The sequence below is a fragment of the Oncorhynchus keta genome, chromosome 17, assembly GCF_023373465.1.
Source record: "Oncorhynchus keta strain PuntledgeMale-10-30-2019 chromosome 17, Oket_V2, whole genome shotgun sequence".
Lineage (NCBI taxonomy): Eukaryota > Metazoa > Chordata > Actinopteri > Salmoniformes > Salmonidae > Oncorhynchus > Oncorhynchus keta.
The window spans coordinates 59,057,172-59,072,125 of record NC_068437.1 but is presented as its reverse complement, the minus strand read 5'-3'; the positions used below and the strand labels follow the sequence as shown (position 1 = coordinate 59,072,125).

The following is a 14,954-nucleotide window of genomic DNA, read 5'->3' as shown; positions in this document are numbered from 1 at the left end:
TTGGTGCTGAAAATCCACTTTTTTCCATGACTTGCTACGGGGTCCTTGAATGAGCTATCGGACAGAAACGTTGGGGTCTGTCTATATGGGCCGAGACGGTCGTAATGCACCTAGTCTTGCGACTCTGGGACATTTCTAAATGTCGTCATTTTCGTGATGCAAAATGAATTGAAGTCATTGCAAATGTACAAAGCTGTTTCTCGGTCCGAGAACCGTCTAGAGCCACGTAACTCACCACGTACTATCAACCTGAGGTCTAGAACAGGATTCTAAAGTTTCGGAACTCTAGGTCTGACTGTTCTTTTTTAGCTCAAACAAAGCTAACTATTGCAGACACTGTCAGTCTCTACGCACACCAATACGTCCCTCCTTACAAGTTGTGTGTCTGTGTGATTTAGTTTTCCTTTGAAATTTTATGGGAAAAATGACTGATTTACAGTTCATGGGGGCTGCCTAATCACATATATGAAGTTTTGGAAAGATCTGATTTTTTAACCCATCGAAACAGCCCAAGAGACACCAATTATGGCACTTCCAGTTGAAACAGGAAGCTATAAGTCAAGTCATATCCTCACTGGGGTATGCTTTTACAGAATCCTGAGTTTTAAGTGCTTACGTTAAGAACTGACTGATTTACACAGGGTTGAATGCACTATGTCTATCAAACTGCAGGCAGGGTATGGATAAACACTTTTAGGGTGATTGTAACCACTTCCGGTTGTTCCAGGAAGCTTAGAATCAACACAGGTAGACCTCATACTGGCCTGATGGACTGTTACCAAAGACAGGTTCATACGGAATTCATAACCCATATCGAATGCAGGTTGAATTTAGGGGTGCAGGCAATGTATTCCTATGGGGAAAGAAGTCAATGCAAACTCTTTGAAGTAAACACCTTCTTTTATCTATTAAGGGTTAATGCCACACGGTCAAGGTTAGGCTTGCACGGATTGGGAGGACCTCAGGTACGTTCCTGAGGTCGAATTGTGCTTCTCACCCTAACGGTTCTCTCACTGTCACCCAAAAGCAAATGACGTTGTGGTGCAGGCTTCATTTTGGGCCTACTTTTCTAATGGTCGCTGTGCTTAGACCGAGCGAGCTACGGTCAAGCGGGCATCTCGTTGAACTTCCGGCACGGCCTAGAGAATATGGAAATGCCATTGTAGGCTTTGTGTGTCTTTAAGCACCGCACTTTGTCACTCCATCCTTGCTGTGTGTGTGTTTCTGTGTGTGTGTGTGTGTGTGTGAGAGAGAGCTTTTCTTTGACATCTGTTGGGAGAAATGACTGACTTACAGTTTATGGGGGACCGCCTAATCACACATATGAAGTTTTGAAAATATCTGACCTTTTTAACCCTTGGAATCTGCCACTGTGACACCATTTAAGGCACTTCCGGTTGGCACAGGAAGCTATAAATAAACTCATATCCTGATTGGGGTATTCCTTTACAGAATCCTGAGTTTTAAGTCTTTACGTTAAGAACTGAGTTATTTACAGAGGGTTTAGTGAGTGTGTGTTATTTCAGAAAATCATAGAAAATCACAGAAATCTCGCAGAGCTCCGCAGCACACTTTAAAAAGATTCGTAAGAACACTGGATCTGTAACCGTTGAAAAAAAACACCAAGGTGTCGTTGTACGATTTCTCTTAAATGACGATAGATTAATGGCTGGTTCTTTTTTTAGTGACACCGGAGGCTCCTTGACTTTGACGTGAAGTGGAAAAATAATTTCTCTATTTTCGTTTTGGACCTTTAGATAAATGGCCATAACTCAAAAAAATTGAGGCCTAGACGCCATCTTGTTCGGGGCCAACTGCCCATTATGCCAAACCTACGCTCACCGAGTTTCATTCAAATATTTTCCGTTTTCGAGATAAGGCCCCGTCGTGAATCGTGATGTTTTGTCCAATAGCAATATGATTGCTTATGCCCTCTTGTGGGATATTCCGGGACAGCGGAAAAATGACCAAAATCTTATTATTTTTGTAAAATAATACGATTCTTTGAAACCGAATGTCCTCAAAACATGATTAAAAACTCTATAGCCTCAAAACATGATTAAAACTATCATTTTGATATCATGGACGGTCAGTTCTTACATCCATGGCCTGTCTATGAACTTGAGAGTGGTTACATTTCTCCAGCCCCATTCTTCAGCTTTTTTCCAAAACACTGGCAGGGTGGCCACTTTGTTATTGTTTGAATTGCAGATTGCCCCTTTTAATAGTAACCGTTATGTAATGAATACGTTCTTTATTAAATACTATGTGTACTGTTTCCCTAGTCACACAATGACGCACTTGACAATATGAAATAAAACAAGAAAGATAATGACTTCATGCTTCTTCATCAGTTTAATAGGTTTGCATAATGTCTATGATAGTGTAGAGAGAAAGAACATGCAGTTCATGAAAGTAGCCTATATGATAATGAGACAGACCCTATTGGTTCCCTTTAGATAAAACTATTGAATATTCCATGCAGGTAAATAAGAACACTTCAAAAGACTTCATTCTTCAAGGCCTAATCTAAGTGGTTCTTCTTGTCACACTCAGAGTCATGGCAGCCACACTTATCAATGTAAATGTAGGACTGCGTGATCTTCTTCCCATCAGGGCAGACCATCTCCACCTTCCTCTCACTGGTAGACATCTCTTGACAGCAGGAGCAGGAGTGCATCAGGGTGTTTTTCTCTGCAGAGTACCTAGCAAACAGGACACACAAACAACACTGTCAGAAACATAGGTCACCTCCCATTGAAATCTCACCCTTCAATCCAATTCCCCACTTACACATTTCTAAAAAGACCCAAATGCATGTTGCGTTTGTTTCTGTGTGCTTTTTTGGCGTGTGTTTGTGTTCTTATTTAGAGTTTGTACTCACATAGAAGATGTTCCACAGGATCCCCCAGGCTGAGATTTCCACCGGCACAGAGGACCTGCAGTTATTCACCTCTAGGTAGGTGGTGGTGTTCTTCACGTCACAGTGACTGATTAAAGTGCCTGTGGAGGTAGACAGAGTTAAGGAGGACATTTTAAAGTGATGAGTTTCCCCCTTCCTATGTAAAGATGGACTAAAGATGAGCAACTTGAAAAAGTACATCACATCTGTATTCAGTTTCATCTACAGTAACTCAACATTGATTTATTGTGTCATAAGAGTTAGGTTCAGGCTCATAAGAGGAGGTTATATTATGTTCATAAAGGTTATATAAGAGGTTAAGTTTATAAGAGGTTATGTTCATAAGGTTATGTTCAGAGGTTATGTTATGTTCATAAGAGGTTATGTTCATAAGAGTGTTTCATAAGAGGTTATGTTCATGAGTTCAGGTTCAAAGAGTTCAGGTTCAAAGAGTTCAGGTTCATAAGAGTTCAGGTTCATAAGAGTTCAGGTTCATAACTTAGAGTCACAAATAAATGTTTGACTCGAAAAATACAACAAAATCATGAATATTTAGAAATGAATCATTATATTGTTTTAACTTACAGGTTGTGCAACATCCATTTGCATCAGTTTTCTCAGTTCCCTGTCAAAAAGAATAGTGTACAGCTCAATTTGGATATGACTAGTTACAGTCTATTGAGCTAGAAAACACAGTATAGATGTTATAATGGAAAACTATGATCATCTATGAATATGTTACTCAGGTGTAAATTCAATATAACCTCCAAGTTACTATCAAATGAAGCAAGCAGTATATTTAGGAATAGTTACTTTACTTCAAACAAACACATTCAACCAGTTTCCTCATCTACTTACAGGGACACAGTCCTCTGGACGGAACACTGGGCATTTAAATTTGGATTCCACAACGATGAGCTGGTTGTTTGTCTTGGTGCATTCATACTTCACACAGCGGTCACTAGGGGGCGACCAAAACTTCCCAAGCTGTCAAGTAGCAAAAAAATAAATGTATGTAATTTCATTATTCAAAAAAAATATAAACAAGCATTACAATGAATAAGCATTTAAATCTTTAACATTTAATGACATTTATGATGCATTTATCTAACATTTTTAAGCATTTATATGTTCTCATGTAAATCAATATTTAGGTTTATTTCATGCAAAATGTACAAATTATTTATTTATACTGAGAATTCTGCCTGCAAAGAAATTATATCACCGTGTATCTCAGTATTGTTGTCACAAACAGGTTTGGCCACTGAAAGAACACAAATAAAAGGGTCAGACAATGGTTGAGACATAACAGATGTTGAACATGGTCCAATTACATCACAGGGTCCAATGACAGGGTCCAATGACAGGGCATCCAATGGACAGGGACAATAACATGGTCCAATGACTGGTAATAACATTCCACATGACATGGTCAATGACAGGGTCCAATAACATGGTCCAATGACATGGTCCAATGACAGGGTCCAATAACATGGTCCAATAACATGGTCAATGACATGGTCAGTATAAAGGCTTCATAAACACTACAGAAATGACAAATCATCTATAACCATGTGGCATAACTGTATGACATAACCCACTGTGTCAAATTAGACAAACCTTTTCAAATGGTGGCATAAGCACTGCTTAATAAAAGCCTTATGAATAATGAACCTATATTTATTGTAATAGTAGTTAAGTATTGACAGATTATATATTGTAGCTATCACAATAGTTATTTCAAATAATTTGCACATCCTTACACTGTATTGAAATGTCTTTATTATTTTGGAACTTCTATCAGTGTAATGTTTACTGTTAAATTTTATTGTTCATTTCACTTGTGTTTATTATCTACTTCACTTGCTTTGGCAATGTTAACATATGTTTCCCTTGCCAATAAAGACCTAAATGTAATTTAATTGGTGTGACAAAGGCATTTCTTAACACACCTGCTAAATGTCGTTGTTGTTAATTTTAAGGTTGGAATCAACATGCAGAACCTCCAGCAGAAAGTACAACCCATTGGTTCCAGCTCAGGGACAAGCTATACTCATCACAGTCCCGTGATTATGTCAAAGAGTTATGGCACATTTATGAACCCTTTATAAACACGTTATAGATGCTTTGTAACACATTTATACACTAACAGTCATGTTCAATGGTTACATTGCTGGACTTTTGTGAAACTTTTTATGTATTTAAATTGATTTGAAAATGTACAAATACCATGTATGGTTTAAACAGGTCTTTAATGTGTATTTGTTTTAGCTGTTAGTTATAATTCCCAGACCATGTATAGAGTTGATGTTCCCATCATTACCTTTTATGTGTGTGTTGTGAATGGCCAAAGAGGACTGACTCTACAGTGAATACAGCATTATATATATAGAGTCTATATGGATGTACCATTGGGAATGGCCAAAGAGGACTGACTCTACAGTGAATACAGCATTATATGATATAGAGTCTATATGGATGTATTGGGAATGGCCAAAGAGGACACTCTACCATGTTACAGCATTATATGATATAGAGTCTATATGGATGTATTATGAATGGCCAAAGAGGACTGACTCATCATGACACCTACACATTATTGATATAGAGTCTATATGGATGTGTTACCATCATGACACCTGCAAAGATGTTACCACAGTGAACCTGCAGCATTATATGATATGACACCTGGATGTATGTTACCAAATGACACCTGACTCTACATGAATACCATTATGATATAGAGTCTATATGGATGTATTATCAATGGCCAAAGAGGACTGACTCTACAGTGAATACAGCATTATATGATATAGACACTGCATATGGATTACCATATGAATGGCCAAAGAGGACTGACTCTACAGTGAATACCATTATGATATAGAGTCTACCATGGATGTATTGGGAATGGCCAAATGAGGACTGACTCTTACCAGTGAATACAGCATTATATGATATACCATTATGACACCTGCAATGTTACCAAATGACACTGACCATCTTACCATCATGACACCTGCATTATATGTTACCATCATGGATGTACCTGCAATGGCCAAGACACCTGACCATGTACCAGTGACACCTACAGCATTTACCATATAGAGTCATGGATGTATTTATGAATGTTACCATCATGACACCTGCACCATGTTACCAGACAGTGACACCTGCACCATGTTACCATTCTGATGACTTATGACCATGTTACCATCATGACCACAGGTTACTGGTACCATGTTACCATCATGACACCTGCACCATGTTACCATCATGATTTACCTGCACCATGTTAACATCATGACACCTGCACCATGTTACCATCATGACACCTGCACCATGTTACCATCATTTAACATGTCAAAAAGTCACCATTATGGGCATTTCCACAATGTTATATTGACACCTGCAAATGTTACCATATGACACCTGCACCATGTTACCAAGGCAAAGATGGACCATGGTCCCAGACGTTATGACACCTGCATTATGTTACCATCATGACACCTGCACCATGTTACCATCATGACACCTGCACCATGTTACCATTTATGACACCTGCACCATGTTACCATTATATTCCTGCACCATGTTTTACCATCATGACACCTGCATTATGTTACCATTATGACACCTGCACCATGTTATAAACCTGCACGTTATAGATGACTTTGTAACACATTTATGTAGTGCTTATGAAGGCTTTATGAAATAGCATAATGAAGAGCTGTTTGGTGCTTCATTCCACTCCTGTCATATGCAAACATTTAGCATGACACCTGCACCCATGTTACCTGGTAGCACGTTAACCATGCCTACCTATCCTGTCTCTACTCACCATGTATTTTTCTGACAGCAGTCCACCATGTCTTCATGACCAACACTCACCGTTACTTCTTACAGGTAACAATTTCTTGGGGCGGACATTTCACTGGTTCACACTGGACACTCAGTGTGTCAGCATTACATGCACTTCTGGCAGTTACTGTACCAAGTCTCACCAAACTGTGTTGGGACAAAACAAACACTGTTAGCAGAGACTTCAAATGTATTAAGAAGAGGACTGGCCACCCCTCAGAAACTGGTTCCTCTCTTGGTTTATTCCTACCATTCTGCCTTCTAGGAGTTTTTCCTAGCCACTGTCATGTCTGCCTCTGCATTGCTTGCTCTTTGAGTTTTAGGCTGGGTATGTGTAAAGGCTTTGTTGCTGCTGATGATGAAAAAAGGGCTTTATCAAATACATTTGATTGATTATAATAACAATAGACAGCCTCTTCAGGGCTGGACAATTACAAGCCCCAATGAAACTAGTAAACTGATTAAAATAATGGGGTTTCTATACAGAACCTTTTTACCATAATGAAGTGAGCAGTTGAACCATTTCTTCTGACAGATTCATTGTGGTATACATCCACATTATTACCTGTTTGGGTTTTCCATCAGGTCCTGTGCATCCTTGGAGGGAAAATAAGATCTTAGGTCATACATGCTGGTACTTTATGACACCTTAAACAATGTTTCCTCAAACTGACACATCCTTACCACAGTCACGAACACAGGTGTCAGAGAATGTGTTGAACAAGATGGTACCCTCAGGGCAGAAACAGCCCTCCATGAATGAGTCACATACAACGTCACGGGTCATTTGTGCTCCTTTACATGGATGCACATATTTGTCATTGTATCTATGGTAAGAAAAAAAATTTATTACAGACTAGAAACTTTGGAATATAATGGAAACAAGTGGTGTATTTACAAGTGTAAAATAATGAGATGGGAATGAGGTAGATGGGAATGAACAATTTCTCACAATGGTTCACACTGGAAGAGATGAGAATGAGATGAGATGGGCATTGAGTTACTGTTAGATGGGAATAGAAACTGTGAATGAGATGACTGTCTGAGATGGGAATGTAATGAGATGAGATGGGAATGAGATCCCTGAGAAACTGAGATCCTGAGATGAGAATGAGATTATGAGATGAGATGGGATGGGAATGAGATGAGAACACTGGACACTCATTGAGATCTGCATTGCTTGCTCTTTGAGATTTAGATGGGAATGTGATGAATGAAGATGGGAAATGAGATGAGAATGAGATAGATGGATGAGATGAGATGAGAAAATGAGATGAGAAGAGAATGGATGAGATGGGAATGAAATGAGAAGAGAATGATGGATGAATGAGATGGATGAGATGAGATGGGAACTCAAATTGTGAAGTGAGCAGTTGAACCATTGAGATGAGATTGTGGTATAGATCCACATGATTACCTGTTTGGGTTTGAGATGAAATGTGATCCCCTTGGAGGAATGGGAATGAGATGAGATGAGATTGGAATGAGAATGAGATGGGGATGATGAATTAAATGGGAATGTTTTCTGAAATGACAATTTGAGAATGAGATGAATGACATGGGTCAGAGAGATGGGAATGAGATGAGATGGAATGAGATGAGAATGAGATGAGATGAATGAGTGAGATTAAAATGAATGAGATTCATGAGATGAGAATTTGTCATGGGAATAAGATGAGAATGAACATGAGATCAGAATGAGAAAAGAATGAGATAGATGGGAAACATGAGATGGGTTTTAGATGAGATGGGAATGAGAATGAGATGAGATGGGAATGAGAATTAGAATGAGATGAGATGAGATGAAGAATGATGAGAATGAGATGAGATGAATGAATGATGAGATGGGAATGAGATGAGATGGGAATGAGAATGAGATGAGATGAGAATGAGATGGGAATGAGATGAGATGGGATGGGAATGAGATGAGAATGAGATGAGAATGAGATGAGATGGGAATGAGATGAGATGAGATGGGAATGAGAATGAGATGGGAATGAGATGAGATGGGAATGAGATGAGATGAGAATGAGATGAGATGAGATGAGAATGAGATGGGAATGAGATGAGATGGGATGGGAATGAGAATGAGATGAGATGGGAATGAGATTTATGAGAATGAATGAGATGAGATGAGATGAGAATGAGATGAGATGGGATGAAATGAGATGAATGAGATGAGATGAGATGGGAATGAGATGAGATGAGATGAGAATGAATGAGAATGAGAATGAGATGAGATGAGATGAGATGAGATGAGATGAGAATGAGATGAGATGGGAATGAGATGAGAATGAGATGAGATGAGAATGAGATTGAGATGAGATGGGAGAATGAGATGAGATGGGAATGAGATGAATGAGAATGAGATGAATGAGATGAGATGAGATGGGAATGAGATGAGATGAGAATGAAATGAGATGAGATGGAATGAGATGAGATGAGAGATGGGAATGAGATGAGATGAGAATGAGATAAGATGGGAATGAGATGAGATGAGAATGAGATGAGATGGGAATGAGATGAGAATGAGATGAGATGAGAATGAGATGAGATGAGAATGAGATGAGATGGGAATGAGATGAGATGGGAATGAGATGAGATGAGAATGAGATGAGATGGGAATGAGATGAGAATGAGATGAGATGGGAATGAGATGAGAATGAGATGAGATGGGAATGAGATGAGAATGAGAATGAGATGAGAATGAGATGAGATGAGAATGAGATGAGATGGGAATGAGATGAGATGGGAATGAGATGAGATGGGAATTAGATAAGAATGAGATGAGATGAGAATGAGATGAGAAGAGAATGAGATGAGATGGGAATGAGATGAGAAGAGATGAGAATGAGATGAGATGGGATTGAGATGCGATGAGATGGGAAAGAGAATGAGATGGGGATGAGAATGAGATGGGAATGAGATGAGATGAGAATGAGATGAGATGGGAATGAGATGAGATGGGAATGAGATGAGAATGAGATGAGATGGGAATGAGATGAGATGGGAATGAGATGAGATGGGAATGAGATGAGATGAGAATGAGATGAGATGGGAATGAGATGAGAATGAGAATGAGAATGTAATGAGTATCAGATTAGATGGGAATGAGATGAGATGAGAATGAGAATGTAATGAGTATCAGATTAGATGGGAATGAGATGAGAATGAGAATGAGATGAGATGGGAATGAGATGGATACCTTGAATTGCATGTTGGCTGGATAGTAGAGCCACATGCCTTATACACTTTGGTCTTAGGGCATGACAGTTCTGTAATATGGTCAAGATGGAATGAAAGACAAAACAGTAAGTATACAATTTGTAAATGCAGGTTGTCAAAATACAAATAATGAATGTAAATCGTAAAGTTATTAGAATTATTTAAAATCGTATTAACATCTATCCTGCATTCGAAATTGGAAACTATTCCCTACTTAGATCACTACTTATGGCCGGAGCCTGGTCAAAAGCAGTGCACTATGTAGGGAATAGGATCCCATTGGGGACACAGGTCTTATTGGATATGAAAGTCCTTCCCTACCACATGTTCCATTGGTTGATTTCCTCCAGTCGATACAGACTCCAGCTGCTGCACACCTCACGGCGTAGGCTTCCAGGCTGGAGCAGCCGATTGAGATATTTGGCATGTGGCAGACATCAAACTTACAGGCCTCGAAGAAGGGTTGACGTGGGATAACGTCATGACATTGCTTAAAGACCCTTCCAAAATATAGAACCCATTTAAGTTATTATATTGGCCTAACCCAAATGGGGCATTTAACATGTCACAACAGATCACTTACAAATATTGATTACTGTCTCTTTATGTTATTACAAGGTTACACGTCTTACGGGCTATGTATGATGTCACAGATTGATGTCTTTCCTGACGGGCAGGTTGGAGGCGTGGGGGTAGGTAGGATAACGGGTTGCCGTTCACAGTAGGGTTTTTTAACATCAGGAATCTTCCATTTATGAGCCATCCCAGGACATGATGGGTCAATCTTTCCATTCGGTAATCTGCAATCGTTTTTCCTGATATTGTCACAGGTACCTTTATAAAGGTACAATAAATATGGGAATGAGAGAAAACACCAGTTATTTTATGTCAGAAACAGCTGCTCCTAACTTTAAGCCTACCTACAGTATCTTTTAATTGGTAATGCTATCATTGTAACTGTACAGTGAACGTTAATGCCATTAATGCTATTCCCCCTGGTTAAAAGGAGTGAACTACAATGGGATCCTATTCCCCCTGGTTAAAAGGAGTGCACTACAATGGGACCTTATCCCCCCTTGTTAAAAAGAGTGCACTACAATGGGACCCTATTCCCCCTGGTTAAAAGGAGTGCACTACAATGGGACCCTATTCCCCCTGGTTAAAAGGAGTGTACTACAATGGGACCCTATTCCTCCTGGTTAAAAGGAGTGAACTACAATGGGACCCTATTCCCCCTGGTTAAAAGGAGTGCACTACGATGGAACCCTATTCCCCCTGGTTAAAAGTTGGTTAAAAGGAGTGCACTACAATGGTGCCCTATTCCCCCTGGTTAAAAGGAGTGCACTACAATGGGACCCTATTCCCCCTGGTTAAAAATAGTGCACTACAATGGGACCCTATTCCCCCTGGTTAAAAGGAGTGCACTACAATGGGACCCTATTCCCCCTGGTTAAAAGGAGTGTACTACAATGGGACCCTATTCCCCCTGGTTAAAAGGAGTGCACTACAATGGGACCCTATTCCCCCTGGTTAAAAGTTGGTTAAAAGGAGTGCACTACAATGGGACCATATTCCCCCTGGTTAAAAGGAGTGCACTACAATGGGACCCTATTCCCCCTGGTTAAAAGTTGGTTAAAAGGAGTGCACTACAATGGTGCCCTATTCCCCCTGGTTAAAAGGAGTGCACTACAATGGGACCCTATTCCCCCTGGTTAAAAATAGTGCACTACAATGGGACCCTATTCCCCCTGGTTAAAAGGAGTGCACTACAATGGGACCCTATTCCCCCTGGTTGAAAGGAGTGCACTACAATGGGACCCTATTCCCCCTGGTTGAAAGGAGTGCACTACAATGGGACCCTATTCCTCCTAGTTGCAAGGAGTGCACTACAATGGGACCCTATTCCCCCTGGTTAAACGGAGTGCACTACAATGGGACCCTATTCCCCCTGATTAAACGGAGTGCACTACATTGGGACCGTATCCCCCCTGGTTAAAAGAAGTGCACTACATTGGGAACAGTGTGCCATTTGGAATGCAGTACAGCCTACATACTTACCACACTGCCCCTCTGTGTTGTTGTGGAATAGGGAGTTTGGCAGGGTTACACTGAACATAAGGGACTTAAACATCACTGTTGCTTTAATGGCAGGGATCTTCAACAGTAACTCTACCCCAGTGCTGGTGATCATGAGGTCTTCATTAGAAAAGGTTGGGAAGATCTGATTTCCATTGATGTAAACCTTGTGAATGATAAGGAAAAACATTACATTATGAATGAGAATAGAGAACAGAATAACATTACAATAATGTAGGTAAGATATGAACGGTTTCCTGAACTAAATGAAGTCACAAGGAGAGTTGGTTGTCTGTTAATCATTTGTCAATATAATGAAATTCTTTGAAATGTCATGGGAATGTTTCAGATACCTTGATGATGCTTTTGAGTTAATGTGATGGCATCATCAAAGTGGTTAACCAATATGTAATGTTGCTAAATAACTATTTGTAACTACTGTAGTGTAGTACTGCAAATTACATTTGTCGTTGTCGGCAAGATCAGATTTCCCTATTAATCAATACCCCACGTTACAAAAAGTAAATAAGTAAATAATAGATTTCAAAATATGAAGCTAGATTATTTTAAGTCTTAAAGTGGTATGATAATGTCTATATCAAAGAATGTCTGTTTCAAAGAATGTCTGTATTAAAAAGAATGTCTGTATCAAAGAATGTCTGTATCAAAGAATGTCTATATCAAATAATGTCTATATCAAATAATGTCTATATCAAATAATGTCTATCTCAAAGAATGTCTATATCAAATAATGTCTGTATCAAATAATGTCTATATCAAATAATGTCTATCTCAAATAATGTCTATCTCAAAGAATGTCTATATCAAATAATGTCTGTATCAAAGTGCACTTTTTAAAGTGTATAAATGTGAACAATAGCACTGTTACAATTACCATATTTGTTGTCACGTTTAATCTCTTCGGAGTAAGAACGATTTTATAGGACTTGTAATAGACAATCAGAGACTGAGGGCAGGTCGCATGTCCAGACGGATCGCAGTTATAGTTGTCGATGATGACACTGAAGTTCTGTAGAGGAACTATTTCTTTAATCAAAACGTAGGTGCAGTTTTCCTGGAAACTGTAATATTGGCCATCAAATGTGACGTAATGAGGGTCTCCCCATCCATAGCATATACCTGAGAGATAGAACAGAAGAAGGTAACAAATAAATAGATCTCTCATCAATACAAGAGTTTAAAGTCCTACTCCAGTGTCCTTTTCACCTCATTTAACACCTGATTTGCTGAACACAACAGCTGGTCGAGGTATCCTCATGAAATGGCACAAGCTGATAACATCACAATGTCACTATCAGATCAGACCAAGGGTGCAACTTTCACTAGGGACGGGGGGTGGACGGGGGCATGTCTCCCCCACTTTCTGAAATTTCATTTTTGTTCCCCCCCAGTTTAATCATCGTAATGTGATACAAAACAAAGCAACGCTGCGCTTTAGGACCATGCGGACGCCTCTGAGTGGTCCAGTAGGCTGTTTGGAGTGTTTATCCGACTGGAGACAAATAATAATGATAATGATTACGCCCCCCCCCCCACTTCTAAAACCAAAGTTGCGCCACTGGATCAGACCAACTCCTTGAAGTTTTATACTTGGGATATCACTTTCCAACAGGAAATGTTAAAAAATCACTGGAGGACGTCTTTAAAACAAGTACACTTGGAGTAATACGTATTTTTAGAAGGTGAGAACAGAAGATAATTAAAAACATTACGTTTTGAACTTACATTCACATTCGTAGTGATAGCAGCAACCTGATTCGTCATAGACTTTCACTGGTGGGTATCCATTTTCACACACAGGCTTTTCAACAGACTCACAGACCGCAAACTTTGTGGTAATTACACCCCTGTGGCAAGTCTGAGTAGTGCAGTTGTCTGTCTTCCAAGTCTCACCATCCTAAAGTTGAAAATGTATGTTTTAGTCCTGAAAGTAAACACACTACGTACTACACAACACTATGAACTACACAACACTATGAACTACACAACACTATGAACTACACAACACTATAAACTACACAACACTATGAACTACACAACACTATGAACTACACAACACTATGAACTACACAACACTATGAACTACACAACACTATGAACTACACAACACTATGAACTACACAACACTATGAACTACACAACACTATGAACTACACAACACTATGAACTACACAACACTATGAACTACACACACACACTATGAACTACACAACACTATATAAACTACACAACACTATGAACTACACAACACTATAAACTACACAACACTATGAACTACACAACACTATGAACTACACAACACTATGAACTACACAACACTATGAACTACACAACACTATGAACTACACAACACTATGAACTACACAACACTATGAACTACACAACACTATGAGCTACACAACACTATGAACTACACAACACTATGAACTACACAACACTGAGCAACACAACACTATGAACTACACAACACTATGAACTACACAACACTATGAACTACACAACACTATGAGCTACACAACACTATGAACTACACAACACTATGAACTACACAACACTATGAGCTACACAACACTATGAACTACACAACACTATGAGCTACACAACACTATGAACTACACAACACTATGAGCTACACAACACTATGAACTACAACACTATGAACTACACAACACTATGAGCTACACAACACTATGAGCTACACAACACTATGAACTACACAACACTATGAGCTACACAACACTATGAACTACACAACACTATGAACTACACAACACTATGAACTACAGCTACACAACACTATGAACTACACAACACTATGAACTACACAACACTATGAACTACACAACACTATGAACTACACAACACTATG

The 14,954-nt window shown here is 39.3% G+C and overlaps 1 pseudogene; it reads right to left on the bottom strand.

Annotated features, from left to right (window-relative positions):
• Positions 1-2,336: 2,336 nt before the first annotated feature.
• Positions 2,337-14,954, bottom strand: part of LOC127908416 (mucin-2-like) — a 78,105-nt pseudogene continuing 65,487 nt past the window's right edge.